Source organism: Triticum aestivum, chromosome 4A, assembly GCF_018294505.1.
Source record: "Triticum aestivum cultivar Chinese Spring chromosome 4A, IWGSC CS RefSeq v2.1, whole genome shotgun sequence".
NCBI classification, from domain to species: Eukaryota; Viridiplantae; Streptophyta; class Magnoliopsida; order Poales; family Poaceae; genus Triticum; species Triticum aestivum.
This window is the reverse complement of record NC_057803.1, coordinates 751537412-751557333: the sequence shown is the minus strand read 5'-3', so window position 1 is coordinate 751557333 and position 19922 is coordinate 751537412. Positions and strand designations below refer to the sequence as shown.

Below are 19922 nucleotides of genomic sequence, written 5' to 3'. Positions count from 1 at the left end.
CGAGCCCCGCCACCGCCGTGGCCGTGGTCGTGGTCGCTCCCGCGCCCTCCCGCTCGTGGTCGTGGCCGCGGCCCGCCTCGCCCGCACGCTGCCGCTCGCGGCCGTGGCCGTGGCCGCGCCCGCGTGGTGCCGCTCATGGCCGTGGCCGTGGCCCGCGCCCCGCCCGGCCGCCGTCGCGGCCGCGCCAGCGCCCCGCCCCTCCACCGTGCCGGGCTCGCGCACGCGCCCTCCGCCTCGTGGCCGTGGCCGCGGCCCGCCGCGCCCGAGCGCTGCCACTCGTGGCCGTGGCTCGCGTCCCGCTCGACCGCGGCCGCGCCCCGCCCCGCCACCGTGCCAGGCTCGCGCCCGCGCCCTCCTCCTCGTGGCCGGGCCCGCGCCCTCCGCCTTGTGGCCGTGGCCGCGGCCCGCCGCGCCCGAGCGCTGCCGCTCGTGGCCGTGGCCCGCGCCCCGCCCCGCCACCGTGCCGGGCTCGCACCCGCGCCTTCCGCCTCGTGGCCGTGGCCGCGGCCCGCCGTGCCCGAGCGCTGCCGCTCGTGGCCGTGGCCCGCGCCCCGCTCGGCCGCCGTCACGGCCGCGCCCGCGCCCCGCCCCGCCACCTTGCCGGGCTAGCGCCTGCGCTCCTCCCCGCCCTGCCGCCGCCGTGGCCGTGGCCGCGGTCCGCCCCGCCCGTGGCCGGCTGGCGAGCTAGCACGCGCATGCGAGGAGGCCAACGGCGGCTGCGGGCGCACGGGGCACTTTCCACGCGCGTGAAAAGTTCAGCGCGCTGGAGTTCGAGCGCTAAATATACGGCTTGCGATCCAGTTTCGTCCGGCGCGCTGAACGCTTTTTACAGCGTGCTTTATTATGCAGCGTCCGCTGGAGTGCTACTTTCAACTCCGCGCGCGCTAAACTTGCGATTTTTTGGACGCGTCGCTAATATTGGGCGTCTGTTGGAGATGCTGTCAAGGTGCGTGCAAATTTTCGCGTAGTTTGGACATTCCAGCAGCTCGTGTCAAAGGAAAAACTTTAAAATATTCGCTGTGAACAGTAAATTCAGAAAAAAAGCTAGAAAATTCAAAAACATATGAAAATTTTGGGCATCAAAGAGGCTGGGGTGCGCAAGGTGCGTGCAAATTTTTGTTGTGTTTCGACGGTAGGAGCTTGTTATGTGATCTAAACACTCTTATATTTATTTACAGAGGGAGTGATTAATTCTATCTGCTATCAGTACATACACCCCCGGCTACTTAGTGATGTAAACGATCTTATATTACTGAGTACCTACCAAATATATAATATAATCTTTGCCTGAGTGTTAGCTAGCTATAAATAATCTCTGCTTTCGATGACAAACAAAAAAACAAAAAACCATTACATTTATTATACGTACATAATAATGACAAGAGAGTTTTGGTAGCAATCAAGTGGATGATAAAACCTAGTCTACTAGATAAGAGGAGCAAATTGTTGGCTCCCTTCGAAGGGATTACAATTAAATTACATGACAATACCGGGCCGGGCCCTAATTCAAAGTGTTCCACGTTGCAAGGCAGACGCACCTTTGAAGTGGCATACAGATACAGATACAGGTGCCTTTGAAGGGCCAACTCAACTTGGAAGCTTTTGTTGCATATATGACAACGGAAATTAAGCATCAGATGGAGAAAGCCCGAGGAAGAAGAAGAAGAAGAAGAAGAAGAGCCATGCATCGATATATAGTTGAAGACGGTTGCAGATAGATTGAGTCAGTCGTTAATTACGATGATGAAGTAACCAGCCAGCCAACCTGCAAATTAGGACGACTGTACAAGTAAGTACGTGTATTAGTTAGCTAGTGGCGGTAATAAATGAAAAACAAGGAAATTAAGAGCCAAGAGTATGTATTACCTCAGCAATACTCGTCAAGAAACCCAATCACGCTTCTTCCTCCTGGATCTCCTCCTCCTGCCCCTGGATCTCGCCAGTCGTCCCACTGCCGGAAAACTTTCCGCTCTCGTTCGTTGGAAAAGTCTCTTCCTCCTCGTGGATCTCGCCCCTCCCACTGTTTGGAGTGTCGTCGATCTTGCTTGTCCCACTGTTGGAAGCCTGTGCGCTCTCCTCAAATTTCTCATCCTCGCGGCCAGAGACGTGAAAGTAGATCCTGTTGGGATGCTCCTGGGCTTCTTTCCTCACCACGTCAATCATGGCGCTCATGCTCTCTGCTGCTCCTCCATACCATTCCTTGCTGCATCTAAATTCGACCCACACAAGGTTCAGGAGGTGCTTGATACCCAGAACCGGAGGGTCTTTATTTGCAGGTAGAGGTGGGCCACCGTAGAACTGGAATTCGAAGCAGAGTTGTCCCAGCATAGGCATAGCTCCTTCCTGGAAGGTGACAACCCGTGGCATGCGGCTGTCAACAACAATTTGGCTGAGACATGGGAAACCTTCACCGCTGATGGCTATGGGCTTTCTTGGGATGGCGTCGAACCTTAGCTTGAGGTCACGCAGGCTAGGCATCTCCCGCAGAATTTTGACATCCCGCTCCTCAAGTTTGCAGATCCTGATATCCAAGGAGCCAAGGTTGTTGAAGTGTTCCTTGATCCACACTGGAATCTGCATGTGTTTTGTCCCAACGATTAGGCCCCCTTTACAATTCAACCTACCAACCAGTCGAATGGACAAGATCTCCCCGGCTAACTCACAAGACATAAGTTCACTCTTCTTCCAGGCTTGCCGGACGCACTCGGGCACTCCCTCCAATTTCGAGAGCTGACTAGCTTCCCAAGGCAGTGCACTGATGGTGTCGTCTAATTTCAAAATCTCCAGCTTCTTTAGCCCTCCGATTTCCCTTGGTATCTTCACCACCCCTGTAGCATTCAAGAGCAACCGCTTCAAATTCTGCAGTTTCCACATCTCACGAGGCAGCTGTGTGAGCCCCCGGTTGTAACCATCGTTTTCACTTTCAGTGAGATTTAGGTGAAATTCACTGAATTTCAGTAATTTCAGCAGACACTGAAATATTATGTTTCGGCCAAAATATTTCAGCAATTTCAGAATAGCACAACAATTCCAATATTTTTCAAAATATTTTTTAATTTTTTCAAAATTTTAATTGAATTCAAGTGAATATTTCGGTCATTTGGCTGAAATGGAAACTGAAATCACTGAAATTCACTGAATTTCAGTGATTTCGGTTGGTGCTGAAATTTTTCTGAAACTGAAATTGAAAACCATGGTTGTAACTCAGGTCCAGGGTCTCCAAATGATGCAGGTCCCCAATTTCACTGCCTAGCCTTGTGATGCTTGCCCAGCCCACCTTCAGAGTTTTCAAATGCTGCAACTTCCCAATCTCCGGAGGCAGCTCTTTGAGCATGGTGTACTGCAGGTTTAGATTCTCCAAATTCTGGAGGTTCCCGATCTCACGTGGCACCTCCATCAGCCTCGTCCAGCTCAGGTCCAGTGTCTCTAAATGTTGCAGACCCCCTATCTCCCTGGGTAGCTTTGCCAGCTTATCGTTGCGACTCACAACCAGAGTCTTCAACTGTTGTAGGTCCCCAATCTCACAGGGTAACTTGTGATCCATGTGAATCTTACCTGCAAAGTCTCCAGATGTTGCAGCCTCGCTATTTCCGGTGGTATCTCACTGATTCCTGTCCCTTCTAGGCCGAATAGGTGCCTCACACAGAGCAGCCCACATATATCCTTCACATGCTGATTTCCAAGGGCCTCGAATTCACAATCAAAATAATGATGATGATATTGAAGATCCAACACCCACACACGTTCCAACTTCTCAAAAGGGACATATCTCTTAGCACCTTCAAAAACAACAAGAGATCGAATCTGGGACCAATCCAGCTCCAACAAGGTATCCACCACCTCCACCCCACCGTCATCAACTTGATAATCGTCGATACATAGCCGATGGATTCGACATGCATATGCCAATGTGATGTCAGAACTGCATGTAATGAAATTATCTTCACGCAATTTCCATCTTAGGAAATTTTGCATCATCGGATTCATTTGGTAGTAGGGCATGCCAAATGAACCTTCCATACGCAGCATAAATCCCTTGTTGCAAAGCTCTTCGACATAACCTTTTCCTGTATCTTCTTTATAAATAAATCCCTCAGCAACCCATCTCATGACCAAATCATTCATGTCAAAAGGGTAATTCTCAGGGTGTACACTGCAGTACAACAAGCAGGTCTTCAACATATGGTGAGGAAGATCGGTGTAGCCAAGCTGCAAACTCTCTACCAACGGTTCAAACCCTGGAGTGCTCTGAATTCCGCTTTGCTTAAGCTGCTTCTCAATCATATCTTGCGCATCAGGTTCCCTTAAATGTACCCCTAGTTTTCTTTGTTGCTCTCGGACGATTGCCATTGCTGAAAACATGCAAAGTAGTGCTAATGGCACACCACCACACATGCGCACAATAGGATGGTCACAGTCGAAACCTTCTCCACCCATGTCAGGCTTCATCTGAGCAGCGACATCTTCCTTGTCAGGTCCATAGAGCCATTTTCGTGTCCATATATCACATTCAGTATTCATTCTGATATTGAGCTTGCTGTTTTCCAAATCATCTCCTGGTAGTAGAGAAGCATTACGAGTTGTGATGACAATTCTACTACCAAGATTATTTTCTGGAAAAGACCTCCTGATGATGTCCCATTCTCCACGATGCCATATGTCATCAATTATTACTAGGTACCTAGGCAAGTTAATTACAGAAGAATAAGATAGTAGACAACTTGACCAAATTTCAAACAGCTGGACTAAATTAATTTAAGAAATCACCATTTTAAAATCCTGGCCCTCACAGTGCACATTTCAAAAAGACATTAATTAAATTAAAGCCATTCATAAACTTGCGCACCTTTTGTCCTGTAGGAAATTCGATATGGCATGGATGATATGTTCCTCCGACCTTGCTTGGTTGCCAGCAGGTGGTTGAGCTCCTACTTGTTGGAGAATGCTTGTGAGAACCTCCTTCATGTTGGGAGTTGGAGTGACGGACACAAAAGCCCGGGACTGGAACTGATTTTCAATTGCCTCGTCCCCATAAACAAGGCGGGCAAGGGTTGTTTTCCCCGTGCCGGCCATACCAATAATGGATGCCATTTTGAGCTGCCGTTCTTCTCCTACCAGGTATTTGTTGAGGTCATCCCTCCATCTGCACATACCAACGAGCTTTGATGCATCCTTGCTGACAAATGGAGCTTGAAGAGGAGGCGGTTTGCTGGGGGTACTGGATTTGGCGGCCTTTCTTGAAAATAAGCTGGAGATGGGTTGAGCAGACTTCTTCTTGTCCGACTTCCACTTGCTGCGGCACCGGGCGGACACATCATCTACTCTTGCCCTGAAATCATGGAAGGGGCTAGCTTTGATCTTGCTCTGCACCATAAGGTTCTTGCTTCTGCGGCTGCGCTCCATGGTGAGGATGAAGTCGTCGACAACGTCGTGCATGTCGTCGGCGAGGTCCAGCGCTTCCTTTTTCAAGTCCTTGGATTCCGCATGGAGAACCTCCTTCTCCCATGTCGCCCAAAGAATAGTGTGCATAGACTTGAGCTTGGATTTGATGAACCTGACGTCCTTCCGAGTCTGGCGCCGAAGCTTGTACTCACTGCCCAGCAAAGCACCCAACTTGGCCACAACGGGCCCCAAGGCCCCCGTGGCTGCGGTCACGGGAGCTCCCTCCATGGCTCAGCTAGGGCGTGCAAGCTGTATGCACTGGAGCGCCGCCGCCAAAGAATATATATGTGTGCATGTGTGTCGAAGCCGACGCCGGTCCGGCAGTCGTCCTTGCGAACTGTGTCTACCTCGGTGGAATGTGGAGATCAACCTCCAAATGGTTACTTCAGCTGGTTATCATAGCAGAGAAGAGATTAAGTTATGCCTTCTCCTGGGTTGCAGCAAACCCAGATTCCAACAAATAGAAAAACGGTTCTTTGTCTTGATGATTTGGCAAAGCGGGAGGAAGAGATCGCTGTGCTTCTTTTGATTTTTCTAATGAATGAAAGGCTACTCCCACAAGACAAGCGATCTCAAACGTATTGCAACAAGCTGATAACCCAACACAAGCCAGAAGCTTATCTTCTTCTTTTCCTTTTTATATTGGACAAGTTTTTACTCTTACTCTATTTTGCTTTTTAAAAAGCAGTGCTCCAGTTGTACTAGCGAAGCAAGGAACAGAACATGATTCTCTCCTTAAGTTACTTACCCCAAGAATAGAGTGTCGGTCGATGCATTCCTTGGAAAACCAGCAACGCTACCCGGTTCTTTCCCAAAAGAATCACCCTTCCCTTTTCTTTTTCTTTGTTATTGGCGAACACTGTCATTTCAAGCTTGCCATTTTGCTTTGAGCGCAGCGATGTAACGATGAATTTATGATGTGTACTATTCTTTGGCGTCTTCCATAATCCAGAGAAAATGTTGTGCCTGATAAGTGATGAAATGACGCTAATGAAAAATGTTGCACCTTGTTCCTTTCCTCAAATGATTCAATAACGCGTCACCGCTTCTTTTTTCTCAGGAATGATGCTTCCCTTCTCAAAGGAATGATGCTTCCCTTCTCAAAGGAGCAAAGTTCATGCATGCACGCAGCAAAGCAGCAAAAGCAGCCCTTCTCAATGTGACGTCAATCATGCATGCAGCAAGCAAAGCAGCAAAAGCAAAAGCCCAGCAGCTTGCCAACTTTACTTGTGTCCACCACCGTCCTCGATTCCCCGCCCTCTACCCAAGAAACAATCTAACACAGACGCTGGCGCTGCTCGCAGTGTCTCTCCAGCCGCCTGCTAAATCCTCTGCCCGGCCGGGAGCCACCGCAGAGGCCTCCGCCGCTGACACCTTCGACGGCAGTCACTGGCTGCTAAAGCCTATTCGGCGGCCAGCATCGCAGGTGCCCACCTCTCGTGCTCCCCCTTCTTGTTTCTCTCTTCTTTTTGAGGGAAGAGAGGAAGAGAGATCGGACCAATCAGGAGCATAGCCTCTTGTTTGCTTGCCAAGTTGACAAGAAAACTGGAAACTATGTAATGTCTAGAATTGCCTGAACATTTATTTCATAACTGCGCAAGCATGGAAATTAGCCAGATCTTGTGGTTAATTAGCCAGATCTTCTAGTCGTACTACAGGGTGTACTAGATGCCTAAAAAACAGAGTATTATCTAGCATCTATCATCTATCGGTGAGTAAATTGCCACATGTCGTCTATCAGTGAGTAAATTTCCACCCGAGTACAAGTTGCCATATTTCCCATAGGTAGGTTATTTGGTTGAGGACGATTTAGTATTTCATTACCTAAATTATTTTTCTCACCATGATCGATGACCCGCCTTTGCGGTGTTTTCCCTTTCCTTTTATAGATAGATTGACAGGAGTACACCGCACCTGCTTCCACCTGCCTGTGCAGCCGCTGCCTTCGACGGTGGCTGCCCTGCCCAGTGTATGCTCAAGACTCTTCAGTGACCAGCAGCTTTTTGTCCAGTTTGCAGGTGCCTCCTCTGCCCCCAACTCCATTTTCTGTTGTCTGGTAGCTTTTTGTTCCACTTGCCATGGCAGTTGATCTTGACAACCTACCATCATTGCGAACGTGTTTTTCACTCAATTAATTAACACTGTGATATATAGAAAGTACAAATCGGAAAATCCCATGAAGTGCATAACATCACCAATTTCCTCAGCATCATATGCAATCTTTAGGCATTGTTGGTTTTCATTTGATTTTTGGGGATAACTTAGTGGTGTTGATATATATTGTGGTTAGCAAATTCTATAATCCATGATATTAGGTGGGTTGTATGCAGAAAATGCAGTCATCGGTGAAATTTTTGTTTGTATAGTTTCTTTGATTGGAGGTAAATTGATAATCGCTAGAATTGTTCCATGATCTGATTGTGGAGACTTTTTATGATTAATTATTTTCTAGCCATAATCAATGCTGACCCTTATCTTCCTTTTTTCCATTCTTTCCATAGATCAACAACTGCTGAGCACTGTTCTTTGCACTTGCAAGTTACAACAACAGGAGGCAGATTGTAGTAGTAAAGATCACAGATAAGGAAGATGGAGTTTGTAGTGGGTGCTTCGGAAGCCACCATGAGATCTCTCCTAGGCAAATTGGGCGGTCTCCTTGCCCAAGAGTACACTCTGATTCGCGGCGTCCGCGGCGACATCCAGTACATCAGCGATGAGCTCGCCAGCATGCAGGCCTTTCTTGGCGACCTCGGCTCTGCCCTGGATGACCACGATCGCCGGCTCAAGAACTGGATGAAGCAGATTCGTGACATGGCATACGACATGGAAGACTGCATCGATGACTTTGCTCATCGCCTCCCTCAGGACTCTCTCAGCGGTGCAAGATGCTCCTTCATCGTGACGATAGTCTACGAGATGTGGACATTCTGGCCTCGCCGTGACATTGCCTCCAAGATTGCCGAGCTCAAGGTCCGGGCACAGTACATTGCTGAGAGGCGCAGCAGATATGGAGTGAACAACCCAAACCCAAGAACAAGCTCCGGAGCCGGAGCAACCCATGCTGTTACGTATGGCATTGCTGAGCATTTGGTGGCGAGCCGTCAGCTCATCCGCACAGAGAACCCCGTGGGAGTGAAGGTGGACATGAAGAAGCTAGGAGGTTGGCTAGCCAAACATGATAAAGGCTCTCATTGAGCTGTTGTGTCATTGATTGGATTTGGTGGTGTGGGAAAGACCACCATTGCCATGGCACTGTACCGAGATTTCAGGAATGAATTTGACTGCCGGGCATCAGTCACAGTGTCTCAGAACTTTGATGAAGATGAAGTCCTAAGGGATGTTCTTGGGCAAATCAAGCCAGCAGACAGTCAAATCAAGACAAAGGAGGAGGTGCAGGAGGGCAGCAATGCAAGGAAGGTGGAGAAGAAGAGCCTAGTGACAGGTATTAAAAGCTCAGTTAAGCGAGTTGTGCCACTGCTCTCTGGTCACAGGCCGCAAAGCAATGATGGCAGCATGCAGAATAAGATAGAAACAATGAATCGTGACCAGCTTATTGAAGAACTCAAAAGGCGCTTGCTTGGAAGGAGGTACCTGAAAATCATTTCTTTTGTTTTTTCCAAATTACTCGTAGTTAGTTAGTAATGACTGTGTATATGCATCAAGTGTCTAAATTGTAGTAAAGCTGCGATAAAATTGTGTTGTTTACCACAAACATTTCATTCTGAAGTATGTACAATAGTGAATGAGAAAAGGAATATTTTTCAGAAAATAGAAACCTTATCTAACTAGTGGAGCCTTGATAAATAAACACCAAAATATTAATAGTTAAAGTTACACAAGGAAGTTTCGTCGAAAAAAAGGTTGCACAAGGAATAATTGTGGAAATTTTATAACTGAACTTCAACTTGTTACCAATAGCAAATTTTATAGCTGAACCTAGTCGAGTATAAATAAAAATTTCTGTAGAAAAAGTAGCAGGTAACATACTAAAATTGGACCTAAAAAGTAGAATCAAAACTATAAATTATATCCATCCAATTCATAGAAATATGGCAATTTGGACATAGGTTGGGTCGAACTAGTTGAATTTGTGTTGAATCTGAATACATATAAGGCTCTCTTGGACTGTTCGGAGGATTTTTTTTCCTCAATGGTATGAACTTCAAAAAGCTAAGGATGTTTCTTCTCACTTGTATTTTGTTTCCTGTTTTTTTTGGCAGGTATCTCCTCTTGATTGATGATATATGGTCTGTACAAACATGGGAGACCATTAGAAATTGGTTGCCACATGACAATAATAAGGATAGTAGAGTAATAGTAACTACAAGATTTCAAGCTGTTGGTGCGGCTTGCTCAGAAAGAGATGGAACTGATTATCTGCATACAGTTAATGCCCTAAGTGATGCCGACTCCAAAAGTCTATTTCATCAGGGTGTTTCTGAATCCCCAAGCAGCCAAGAAAGCGAAAGAATGGATACAAGATCTCAAGCTGTTGGTGCTGAGTCCTCTGAAGGAGATGGAACAGATAATCTGCATTCAGCCGATGGCCCAAGTGATGCCAATGCCAAAGGTCCGTTCGATGACCGTGTTTCTGATCCACAGAGAAGCAAAGAAAGGGAGATAGAAGAGGTCCATGAGGAGATATGGAAATATTGTGGGGGGCTGCCTTTGGCCATAGTCACCATGGCTGGCCTTGTGGCTTGCAACCCAACAAGAAACAACGATCATTGGAGTAAAGTTTGCAAGTCATTATTTCCAGAGCAGGTGGCTCCCCTTACATTGGAGGGGGTCACAAGGATACTTGATTATTGCTATAATGATTTGCCAGCAGATCTCAAGACCTGCTCATTGTATCTGAGCATATTCCCCAAGGGCTCGAAAGTTAGTAAGAAGCGTCTGACCCGGCGATGGATATCAGAATGTTTCGTCGCTGAGAAGCAAGGGCTGAGTGCAGAGGAAGTGGCAGAAACATACTTCAATCAGCTTGTAAGCAGGAAGATAATACGCCCTGTGGATCACAGCAGCAATGGGAAGGTAAAATCCTTTAAAGTTCATGACATGATCCTGGAATATATCGTGTCCAAGTCAAGCGAAGAGAATTTTATTACTGCTGTTGGTGGACATTGGTTGATGCCAACTCCTAGCAACAAAGTCCGTCGACTCTCCATGCAAAGCAGTGGTTCCAAGCATGGGAATTCAACAAAAGGCATGAACTTGTCTCAAGTGCGGTCACTGACAGCGTTTGGAAGCCAGAACAGACGGCTCCCTTTCCATTCGTTCAACAATGGAATAATACAAGTGCTAGATCTTGAGGGCTGGAAGGGTTTGACAGATAAGCATATGAATGACATATGTAAAATGCTCGTGTTGAAGTATTTGAGCCTCCGACGAACAGAGGTTTCTGAGATTCCATCAAAGATTGAGAAGCTCCAGAATCTAGAAACTCTTGACATAAGGGAGACAAATGTCGGGGTGCTGCCAAAAGCTTTTGGACAGCTCAAACAGCTCCGTAGCATGCTTGGAGGGAACAAAAACACAAAGAAGGCTTTGAAGTTGCCACATGAGAAGAACAAGGAGCCGATGAAAGCACTTCGTATCTTGTCAGGGATTGAGATCGATGAGGACTCATCAGCTGTAGCAAGCCTTCATCAGCTGACAGGGCTAAGGAAACTTGCCATTTACAAGCTCAATATAAGGGAGGGCGGTCAGACCTTCAAACAATTACGCTCCTCCATTGAGTACCTCTGTAGCTGCGGTCTGCAGACATTGGCAATCAATGATGAGAGCTCTAATTTTATCAACTCACTAGACAGCATGACCACTCCTCCAAGATACATCATCGGCCTAGAGTTGTCTGGCAAGATGGAAAGGCCCCCAAAGTGGATCAAAGAACTCAATAACCTCTATAAGCTGACCCTTTCTGTGACAGTTCTTCAGACTGATACTTTCAAGCTCATCCAGGACCTGCCCAAATTGTTTACGCTCACCTTTACACTCAGCGTAGCCAAAGATGATAGGGACATAGTGGACATTCTTGAGGAAAATAAACAGCTTACCGACAGGGAGATCATTTTTCCACCTGGGGGATTCAAGAGTCTAAAGCTGCTTCGCTTCTTTGCAACTATGGTGCCAAGGCTGAGCTTTGCAGTTACTGGAAGGGAGGTAATGCCAGCACTGGAGAGGATTGATATGCAGTTTGAAGCCTTTGAAGGGATTTACGGCATTGAGACTCTCAAAAGCCTCCAAGAGGTGCATCTCAGTGTTGGTAATCAAGCAGATGAAATAACCAAGTTCTTGGTACAAGATTTGAAGGACACCCCCAAGTACTTGGATGAAAAGTACGCCAGCAAGTGGCCAAAGATAATCACCGAGTGAAGAGATTGGAATATGTCACATTATCTTCCAGTTGAGCAACAAATCATCTGGTACGTATCATCGCGGGCTAAATAAACAGACTGCATCCATTATTGAATATTGTAATGCATATGTATGTGGTACTGCTGAATCCGTCACTGATTCTTGTAATTTGTACTTCTATTGTAATGTTACTTCGATTATTGATCTTTTTGAACTTACCTCGTGTTCGGTTGTGGTATGTATATATCCCATAGTATGTGTTTGAATGAGATTTCTGTACCCTATATTTAACTAAATAGCAGTCACATGGTTCAGTTGGTGTATGGAGGTCTCTTGCTCTTGCCCAAAGTGCTGGAGTTTTAGGAAGTTAGATTGCCTTCAAATGCATGCAGGCAATGTAAAGTTTGTGTTAACCAATTTTACCAAGAACTCCCGCTTTGCACGTGTTTGATTGTCTTAGCAAAGCAAAGAAACAACCCCCGTTTTGTATAACAATGCTCGAAGATTTCTTCTTTGCGACCAACTGTAGCAAACTACGCCATGTTTTGTGTTTGGAAACAGCCAATTTTTGTGTTTGGACATTGGCAACAAAGTCATGTGTTTTATCATAGGAATTCTCGAATGCATATAAGTTCAATACTACCAGTAACAGTTTTTGAAGACATAGTCATTTATCACAGAAATGGATGCTAATCTGAGGAACAAAGCAGGAGCAGGGGGGAGAGAACAGGGTACCTCATCTCGGCCGACAGAGCGAAAGAGTGATGCAAAGTGTCAATATGATCTGCTGCCAAGAAACAGAGTAGTTACTACCACTGCATGCATACCAGTTCTTATTTCACCTCTTCGAATGTCAGTTTGTCGAGCTTGTCGATGCTTGAGCAGACTATTCTGAACTTGTCAGGAGGCACGCTGCAGATCTCGAGCATGACATCAAGCAACTTTGTGTGATTTAGTTTTATCATGCGTGCCAATATCTAGCCTATCCAGCAATTCTGTGAGAATTCCATTGGCTCATGCATATATATACTCCAGCAATGTCAAAGTCACACTGGTAGAATTCTCGGTATCTTCCCTATGATGGGTTATCTGTCCTGTATAGTTTTGCTATCCGGTACCTCCTCGGTGCACTTATGTCATTCATGGCGATATACCGGGCGAATGGAATGGTCAGATCATACCGCAGAGAGCATAGCTCAGGCAGCCTGCAGGTTACTTGATGGTAAGATTTGAAAGTTTAAACATCTAGGAATGTAAGTAATGCAATAAAGTCACGTGTTCCCTAGCAGGAGTAAGGATAAGCATTTATACAGAGAATTGACTGGCTATTTGTTCTGAAATCTACTGAATATAAGTAACAAAAACGTTCTGAAATCTTTTCGTGGCTAATTCGCTGCTCCCCATAGCTTCCTTCACTTTATACTCCCACAACAAAGGGACTCCAATTTGGGACACCTGTGAATGGGATCAAACAAGAGCGACAGCTTTGGTTCCCCAATCTGTAACCACTGCAGAATCCGCCAATACAGAATTCTTGTTCTTCATGTCGCCTTTCGATTTCTCTGATGAGCTGCTGCCCCCGGCGATCTTCTTCATAGCTCAACATCAGCAATGGCCCATGCTGACCACACGAGGCTTCTGGCCAATCCCATCAGAGGCTCAGCGCCTCTGTTCTTCATGGCCTCCTCCTCCTTCGTTGAGCACATTCGGGTGGAGGGCTCGCGCCGACGCGCGAAAAAGCCCGTGCACATTGGCGAGCGCGGCCTGCGCGGAGGCGCCTCCTCCGGCTCCGGCAGCAAGATTGGAGGAGCCTCTTGAGGTCGGCGGCGACGTGGGCCTCGTCCTTGGCGGGCGTGGCGAGAGCGTCGGGCGAAGCGCAGCGCGCGGCGATGACGGCCGCGGGAGAGGGGGGCCGCGCCGCAGCCGATGAGGGCCTCGTCGCGGGTGAGTGCGGCGGCGGCGGCGGGGGCAGTCGCCATGGGAGTTCCAATGGGGGGCCAGTCGCCTAATCTTCTTCTTTTATTACTTTTTTTATTATTATTAATATCTAGTAAGTATATTTCAAACTAAAGACTTTAATTTATTTATTTCGGTATAAATTACACAAAAATGACGGTGTTTTAAAAGTAAATTATCCATGTGTTTCAAAAAGTATTTGCGTATATAAAAACTGTTCATGTCTATTTGAAAAATTGTTTTTGTATAACAAAAAGGGTATCAAACCAAAAACGGTATTCTTCTATTTCAAAAAAAAATATCCTCATATGACCAAAAAATGTCCGTCAATATAAAAAGCTTATGTTTTATTTACAAAATTAACATTGGTTTCAAAATATAAAACATAGTTTGTAAAAATGTTCATCATATATTTTAAAAATCAATGTGTATGCGAAAATATTTCAATGTGTCTTTTAAAATTTTTATCATGTACTCCCTCCGTTCATTTTTATAAGACATTTCAGACAGCTAAGATTGAACTGTTTTAGGCACTGTCTGAAATGTCTACAGCGTCTTATAAAAGTGAACAGAGGGAGTACTTAAAAAGGTTAATCATGTAATTCGTATGTTACTCATGTATTTTTAAAATATTCAAGGTGCATTGTAAAAAAGGTCATCCGGTCTATATAAAAAGATTGACAGTGTACTAAAGAATGTGCTCACCATTTATGTTAAAAATGTTCATGTTGTATCTAAAAATTGTTCATCTTGCATGAAAAACAATTCATAGTGTATTTTATAAAAAAAATCATCGTGTACTGACAGATCCTCATCTGTAATAAATAAATATTCATCTTGTAAAATTATATGTTCAACATGAATTAAAAAATATCAATTGGTAATTAAAAACATCCATCTTGTATTTTAAAAATAAATTTCATGTATTTTAAAAAATCATCATATATTCTAAAAATAATCACAGTGTATTTGTAAAATGTCCAACGTATATTAATATGTTCATCATATATTCTGAAGCATCATGTGGGGCTCCCAGCGGCCGGATATATATATCTAACCCATCGCCTGCAGATTAGACCAATACTCCGCTCCCGGCCCACAAATGTCGCTGATCTCACACTGCATGCAAAACGAGAGGCATGCAAATTATACATGCATGCCTATGCATATATGCACAGAGAAATAAATATGTCAGATGAAGAGATGCGAGTCACCTGAGCTGACAGGTACTCCCTCCGTCCGAAAATACTTGTCTTTATCCATTTTGGTGACAAGTATTTTCGGACGGAGGGAGTATCACCTTGCTCGATCGAAATCCAAGATGATTTTTCGCTCACGTCGGTGGCAGCAGAGCTCAGCTAGCTCTCAGGATAGATGGGTGCATCGCTTTGGCAAAGCATTCTCTTTCTCTCCATGCATGGTTCTTTGCTTGGGCACTTTAGCAGCCTTTTCTTTTTTGCTTTTTCTTGGCTGCATCTGTTGCTTTATCACGGAGAACAGATATAGAGGCAAAAGGACCGGTGGTAGCAACTTGTAACATATTGTTCTGCATCTCCCACCTTGTGGATGCAAAAGAGGATTAGTTTGATCGGAGTTGAAAACAAAAGCTACTACAAGATGCTCAGTAGAATACTTATTAGGCCCGTGTTTCTACCCATTTGTTTTGTTGTTGCTTGCTCTCCTTCTCTCTCTTCTCTCTCAGTCTCTTCTACACTCCAGAAGGTAGTATGCTGGAGATGCAACCCGCCCATCAGCAATCGCAATGCAGATCAGACCCGACAACCACCAAATTCGGCTGGAGTTCTTCTCTCCTTTCATATTTTTCAGGTAACTATGCTCCAGTACATCCCGACATGAGAACTGGAAATGCAAACTGCTTTCACTACTCGTTGGTTTTCTTCACAAGTATTATTACCTAACTATTGTGAAATGGAGCACCATGACGGCGCAGGAGTACGCCGACCGGCAACAGCGACGGCGGGACAGGCTCAAAGCCACGCGCCGATTGCAGCTCGCGGACTCCGACGTCCCACCGCCACGCATCACGGCGGACCCGGACGTGGTGTACACCTGGGCCCTGGACCGCTCCTTGACGACATCAGAGACAGCCAAGCACCGTCGCCGCCACCTCGAGGATTGGTCCCTCGCCGAGATCGCCGCCGCCGCCAACGACGATGCCTCCAACGACCGCCGCCCTCTCCCCCATCCCATGTCCTCGGTGGCAGCGGCTGCACTGCGCACGACACGAGAGGAGGCGAAGAGGATCACCCGTGAGTGTCAGGCGGCCGCCGGGAAGCCCTTTCACGACGCCGCCACCTTTGGCCACTCCAAGCCTGACAACGACGACTCCGACTACGGGCCGGGCAATGATTACGGAGGAGGAGCCGCCGGCTAGCCCGGCATGGTCTACGAGGTCACCGTGAAGTATAGGATAGTTTAGGGTTTTACTTCACCGGACGAAATATCATCCGGTTTCATTTACAAATTATCCTACTTTCAATGAAATCCACCGTGTTTATATCAAAATTCGTCCAATTTGATCATATTTTGTCCGGTTGGTTCGAGTTGTGCGAAAATGTATGCGGCTATGGTTGGATGGCTGCCTCCCGCATCTGTGTCCGCGGACGGATGCGGACGAAAATTTGCGGGTTGCCGTTGGAGATGCCGAAGTGCCACCGCCCCACACCGAGTAGTTTGCTGTCTTTATCAATTTGTAGAAGTGAACCTGAAAAAATCCTGGCTCCCGCACTGCTTCCTTGCCTATTCCTCCCAGTGGCGAAGCCAGGATTGGAGCAAGCCCGGGCCCAAATTGTTCCAATCTTTTTCAGCGTCAAGGCAAAACTTAGCATCCATAAGGCTATGACTACTATAAAAAAATACCACGTATGAAACATACGAAATATGGCTCAATTGCGTTCAAGGAAAAAAATAGCGCGCTACAAGAAAATAGCGCCGGCCTCAAAATACGTTATTAGCATACTACATCGCGCTATAGCATGCTATTAACGAGACATTATACATTAATTTATTTAACGAGCCAATTCTCAGCATGCTATAGCAATACTATTAGCGACGCTATGGCGCACAATTTTTTTCTCGACATGAGATTAATAAAATGCACATTTCCCTATGTCTTTTCTTTCTGTACTTTGTACACTGGCACGCTTTACAAACAATGAGATCTTTGCAACACATTAAGGTCATTGTGAGATCCCGGCAATCCCAAATAGGAACATCAAATCCATAGATCATTTGATGGCACATCTTCAAGAATTATGGTTGCATCTCTAGTTTTCCCTTTGAAATAGTCATGCCATGCTATAGCAATTCTTCCACTTTCAATGCATACATTCTATGCTTCCAAGCATACCTGGGAAGCCCTTTGATGCGGCCATCTGCAGAAGCCTTTTAGTGTCATCTTCATTAGGTTCTTGGAGGTATTCTCTAAAGTTTTGAATGACTAACTTCACAAAATTTCTTAAACTTTTGAAGATTGTGTCTTTGCAATTCCTATCCAATCATCACCGGTATCAACGGGACAACCATATGCAAGCATCCACACGGACGACGCAAACTTCTTGAAGGAACAATGACCATGTTGCCCAGTTGCATTCCTCTTCAACAACAATGCCATCTCCAAATTGTCATCATCATCCGGCGATGAATCATCGGAAAACAACTCGGAAATAGAGTTCATCTGAAAAATACATATTCAAACAATTAACATCATTGATGAACTTAAAATTTCTTCATTGAACAAAAAAATTGCTGAGAAATTTTGCCAAGCACCTTGAAGATGTCATCTACTGGTGGCAGGTGGTGGTCACGACAGGCAGCAATGTTGGTCGCATGGCAACGACAGACGGCTCGACAGCCCCTGTTGTGCAGGGGAGCCAGTGCGACATCGGCTGACCGATGACAGGTGTGGAGGTCCGGTGGATGAGCGGCAGGAACGGTGAAGGGGAAGGTGGCGCACTGCCCGTGAACCTTCAGGAAGCTGGCTCCACCCGATGTCAACTGATGGATAGGTAGAGTTGCATCTCTCCCTCTATATCAGCAGTGATGGGTGTTTTTTTGGTAGAGATCCTAAAAAAAATTGGTTTAGGGTAAGTGCTGGAGCAGGTCATTGGCCTCAGTTCCCCCTATGCATGCATTTTTTGGAAATAGGGATACTGCTGGAGATGCTCTAACATACTTCTTGTGTTGACGTGCTATTTTCACACTTCGTACACTTTAGAATTGTCTGTTTACTTACACATAAACTGTATCTATGATACCCTCGAAATCTTTAATAAAAAATCCCTATCTAGCCATTAAGTTTTGTAGATATTTAACGAAACAATGAATAAATACACAGTCACACTATAATACATCAAGATGCATAAGTTCATTTGTTGGTCAATGTGATACCATTTATGTGCTTATATTTGTGGTAAAATCAATTGTAAACAGTTCTTTCTGAAATTTCCTAAACCAAAGTGGAAGTTGAAAAAAATTGTGACAAAATAAAACTTAGTTCAACAAAAATAATCTATTTGTTTGTATCTTTATATAAAAAGGCTGGTTACATTGTTAGTTGGGTGTTATACCTAACAAATAGTAGTATTTAATATAATGCATGGATACTCATGTACAAATAATAATGTGTAAATAGAAATGAAAAACACCGAGTACCAAGATTAGTTGTCACTAAGTAAAAAAATTCAATATAAATATGTAAGACTAAAGTTGTTCTCTAGTGGTTGAACAGTGGCATGGTCACCCGCCGACTGTGCTAGTCAATCTCTAGTAGTAACAAGACATATGTTGCACGTGGGGTTTACTACTGGCTAGCTTCAGTGGCGGTGTTGGTGTTCGATTTGTTCGGCCAGGGACAAGAACAAAAAGAATAGATGAACAACAATAACAACAAATGTGTGGCTTTGAAGAGGAAGACGGGTCAAGAAATCCTAAGGAGGGGATGAGAGAGGAGGAATCACCTCGGGGAAGAAACATAGGTTGTTGCTCAATGATGCGGATGTCAAGGATCCGACCACGCGAGTTGAGGAGGTTGTTGGCGCCTCATGCGGCCTTGTCTCAGCGTCATATCATTCCACAAGTATGCCCTAGAGACTTCTAACCCGCGCGGATTAGATACGATTTCTAGGGAATTGAAGGTTTGAACCTGTGATACCCTGTGCACCAAACATCCTTCTCGGCATGGCATTTAGGGGGTTAATATAAGGCCCGCAGGAGCTTCAGACTAGTTTCATCTTCACTTTTAGGGCCTAGCTAAACAAGCTTAATTCAAACGTAAAGTTTTTACATTAGTTTTTTTGGTTTTGCAAGCTTAAGACACTGCTTAAGACTTAATTCAAGCGTATATTTTTTTACAGAAGTTTTTTGGTTTTGCGAGCTTATGACACTTTTTGTATGATTTCTTTTCATGAGGCAGAACATCTACTTGGTCGACGTGTGCTGCGCCATAATTCTACAGCTGAAAGATCTTTTTCGACCTGCAGCTCGGCATCTTCCCTGTAGAGCTTCACGTCGGCCTTGGCGAAACTTACGTGATGGTTGAACTAGTTCCCGAGGATATACCATCTTAGGGTCGGCCATGTTGCCCAACGCAAGTCTTTGGGGCTACTACATCGACGATCAAATGCAGAAAATTCAGAAGTGCAATACGGTTTCCGAGGAGATTATGGTCCTCAAGTCGGTAGGCCGCACCTGTCTTGAGTCTTGGGGGCTACTGCACACCGCATTTTAGTTCCTAAAAAATGCTACCAAGCAAGGATTTGAACCTAGGCCGATTTTGCGAATCGACCTAAGCCTCGTGGGCTACTGGGATCAGCGGTTTTTTATGTTGTCCTTGAGCTGCACACTGGATTTTATGATGGCACGCACCTTGAGGGTTACCGGCTATATATTTCCTAGAGAATAAGTTGCACCAATCGATAATATTCCTCAAAAAATGATGATGTGGCGGGCTCAGCAGGCGCATGTGTGTGAACGGTCCACCGAAATCTGGCTCATTGCCTTGGAGGGGCGCAACTTCCTTTTACCCTTTTTTCTTGATGTCTTGGTAGACAAGTAAATTATTTCTTTTCCGATAAGTATACACCTTAGAAACCAAGCCAGTTTGAGATCATGATCATGACACGATACCGCCTCTGGTCCTATTATAT

The 19922-nt window shown here is 45.7% G+C and overlaps 2 pseudogenes; one reads left to right on the top strand and one right to left on the bottom strand.

The window, feature by feature from the left end:
* Nucleotides 1–1872: 1872 nt before the first annotated feature.
* On the bottom strand, nt 1873–6034 carry LOC123083654 (disease resistance protein PIK5-NP-like; annotated as a pseudogene).
* Nucleotides 6035–6527: 493 nt separating this feature from the next.
* LOC123088639 (disease resistance protein Pik-2-like) lies at nt 6528–12017 on the top strand (annotated as a pseudogene).
* The last annotated feature ends 7905 nt before the right edge of the window (nt 12018–19922 follow it).